This window comes from Anopheles gambiae, assembly GCF_943734735.2.
Source record: "Anopheles gambiae chromosome X unlocalized genomic scaffold, idAnoGambNW_F1_1 X_unloc_30, whole genome shotgun sequence".
Lineage (NCBI taxonomy): Eukaryota > Metazoa > Arthropoda > Insecta > Diptera > Culicidae > Anopheles > Anopheles gambiae.
In genome coordinates, this window is record NW_026902638.1 from 70001 (window position 1) to 73837 (window position 3837).

The window sequence follows — 3837 nt, forward strand, 5'->3', positions numbered from 1 at the left end:
GGTAGGATCAACCAGAATTCGAGTCAATTGCTTGAACACGAACTACACTCTTGATCACGCGAGGCGCAAGTCCCCCGTGACCACCGAGATTTGTTCTGTGACGCCAGAGCGTCCGTTGGCGCCACTCGATAGACTGCACAAGCAGGCAACGTCGGATGCATTGCACACGGCTAGCGGATCTCTCTGCACTGCGTCGGGTGTCCCAACGTATGTCTGGAGACATTGCTATGCCGGTACGGCACTCTGCGCACTCTTTCTTGTCCTCTTCGAGTGACGGGCCTCTAAGCGGGGTTGTATGCCGGTACGACACATCGACTGGTACATTGCACGCACTAACGATCTCTCTGCACTGCATGGAACTCATGCGTAACCACCGTGACGGGAGACTTTGCTAGTACGCACGATACTCTGCGCATGTGTACATGCTTTACAACCCAGCCAACTTGAGCACCTAGGGGAAGTTGTGATGCCATCTGAACACCCACCGACTGATGCATTGAACGGCTAAAGTTGACCTTCAATCCGAACTGGCACTCTGCGGCGTGGAGGCAGTTGCGCGACCACTCCTATCCCAAACCAACAATGCAAGGTGTATCCTACGTGCTCGGTACAAGCACACCACGACGGGACACATTGAACGGTTCAGCGATCTCTCTGCACTAGTGGAAGAACTCCAACGTGATACGGGAGACTTTGCTACAGCGGCTTCTCTGCACTTCTGGGCTACCACCTTGTGACGGGAGACATTGCTAGCGGTCACTCTGCACTAGTGATGGTACACCACCGTGATACGGGAGACATTGCTAACGGCCACTCTGCACAGGTGCCAATACCACCTTGTGACGGGAAACATTGCTAGGCACCGATCGGCATCTCTGCGCGATTACTTGACGCACACCCAACTAAGTCAACTGTTGGACTTTTTCGTAATCACGGCGGGACACATTGAACGAGCTCTAACGGATCTCTGCACGCATGGAACATGGTGGCGGGAATCATTGCTAGAACCGAACGGCGCCTCTGCGCGATGTACAAACAAGCTCAACAGGAACCTCGTATCGGCTGCCGAGCCGGAGCCCGAACAACTTGGATTTTCACTTCTAATTTATATCAACTCACCACTCCCCGAGGGATCCGCAGAATTGCTTCTGGGTCCCGTATCGTTATTTGCGATTCGTGTTTGCATTACACTACATTGAACTATTCCAACTTGTTTATCCGCATGGCGAACATTTGCTGCATTGAACATTTAAGTTCCACTTCGCTCTCCCCTACGTGGGTCTGAGCTTCGCTCTCAGGGAAAAAATATGCCACATTTGGTAGGGAAACCCGGTTTCATCACGCTATGTGCCCTGCACCACCGGCTTAGCGTGAATCCTTCGAGTTTCCCTATGAAGTTCGATTGGTCTTGCAGAGTTTAAAGACAACGAAGCTTAGTTTCAAGCAAGGATTTAATATACGCGTATGAAAAACCCTTAGCTGTTACAACTTTTATGCTTGAAACCATCGCAACGAAGTCTTTGGGTCCGTAGACCCGTGATGTACTGCTCCAGGAAACGTTTTGAAAGGGTGGAAACTCAAAATCATAGGTTAAGATCATCGCAGAACCCACCAGACACCACTTTTGCTTCATAAGTTCGGCCTATAGTCATATGACGATTTTCATCGGGGAGGGGACGTATGACCCAAACGGGGGCTTATATGACCCACGGACACTGCAAACCATGCTCCTACGACTAAATAGAGGTTAAAACTACGATTTGTGAAATCTTCATTTTTGACCTCGAAGCAAGGTACCTTCCCTATAGTAGGCAATGAGTAAATGATCATAATCCCAGGAGGGCAAAAAATGGGAACCCGAGAGGAAAGCGCTGTTGGCGCGCCTAAGCTAGTGGCCCGTAGAGTAAAAAGGGTACCCCCAACAAAGTTGTCGTTTGACGTTCTGGTTGCACTTTTTATCATCTAAAATCAGTTTTCTACACGTTTTGAGGGGTTTTAGCAAAAAAAAAATTTTCGATTACTCGAGCTCTCTGGCCCGTTCGGTGCACATTTTTGAAAAAGCTAGGGAGCTGCCCCTAGGTTCGGGGTGTCACAAAATGTTGAAAAGTGGTCGAAAAACCACTATCCAGAATCGGATGTAGAATCATTAGACGAACTTAAAATTGTTCTACGACACCCAGCTGCGACGTTTAGTATTCGAGTTATGGCCCGTACCAGGTCTGACCGAGCAATTTTTGTTCCGCGCACTTTGTGCACCGTACACGTTGATGTTTGTATGAAAAAGTACCCTACCTAGGGACGCGTAGAGCAAATTTGTACCCCCGGGCATGTTGTCGATTGACATTCTGGTTGCACTTTTCATCATCTAGGGTGCGTTCCTGACACGTTTTGAGGGGTTTTAGCAAAAAAAAAAATTTCGACTACTCGAGCTCTCTGGCCCGTTCGGTGCACATTTTTGAAAAAAGCTAGGGAGCTGCCCCTAGGTTCGGGGTGTCACAAAATGTTGAAAAGTGGTCGAAAAACCACTATCCAGAATCGGATGTAGAATCATTAGACGAACTTAAAATTGTTCTACGACACCCATCTGCGACGTTTAGTATTCGAGTTATGGCCCGTCCTAGGTCTGACCGAGCAATTTTTGTTCCGCGCACTTTGTGCACCGTACACGTTGATGTTTGTATGAAAAAGTACCCTACCTAGGGACGCGTATAGCAAATTTGTACCCCCGGGCATGTTGTCGATTGACATTCTGGTTGCACTTTTCATCATCTAGGGTGCGTTCCTGACACGTTTTGAGGGGTTTTAGCAAAAAAAAAATTTCGACTACTCGAGCTCTCTGGCCCGTTCGGTGCACATTTTTGAAAAAAGCTAGGGAGCTGCCCCTAGGTTCGGGGTGTCACAAAATGTTGAAAAGTGGTCGAAAAACCACTATCCAGAATCGGATGTAGAATCATTAGACGAACTTAAAATTGTTCTACGACACCCATCTGCGACGTTTAGTATTCGAGTTATGGCCCGTCCTAGGTCTGACCGAGCAATTTTTGTTCCGCGCACTTTGTGCACCGTACACGTTGATGTTTGTATGAAAAAGTACCCTACCTAGGGACGCGTAGAGCAAATTTGTACCCCCGGGCATGTTGTCGATTGACATTCTGGTTGCACTTTTCATCATCTAGGGTGCGTTCCTGACACGTTTTGAGGGGTTTTAGCAAAAAAAAAATTTTCGACTACTCGAGCTCTCTGGCCCGTTCGGTGCACATTTTTGAAAAAAGCTAGGGAGCTGCCCCTAGGTTCGGGGTGTCACAAAATGTTGAAAAGTGGTCGAAAAACCACTATCCAGAATCGGATGTAGAATCATTAGACGAACTTAAAATTGTTCTACGACACCCATCTGCGACGTTTAGTATTCGAGTTATGGCCCGTCCTAGGTCTGACCGAGCAATTTTTGTTCCGCGCACTTTGTGCACCGTACACTTTGATGTTTGTATGAAAAAGTACCCTACCTAGGGACGCGTAGAGCAAATTTGTACCCCCGGGCATGTTGTCGATTGACATTCTGGTTGCACTTTTCATCATCTAGGGTGCGTTCCTGACACGTTTTGAGGGGTTTTAGCAAAAAAAAAAATTTTCGACTACTCGAGCTCTCTGGCCCGTTCGGTGCACATTTTTGAAAAAAGCTAGGGAGCTGCCCCTAGGTTCGGGGTGTCACAAAATGTTGAAAAGTGGTCGAAAAACCACTATCCAGAATCGGATGTAGAATCGTTAGACGAACTTAAAATTGTTCTACGACACCCATCTGCGACGTTTAGTATTCGAGTTATGGCCCGTCCTAGGTCT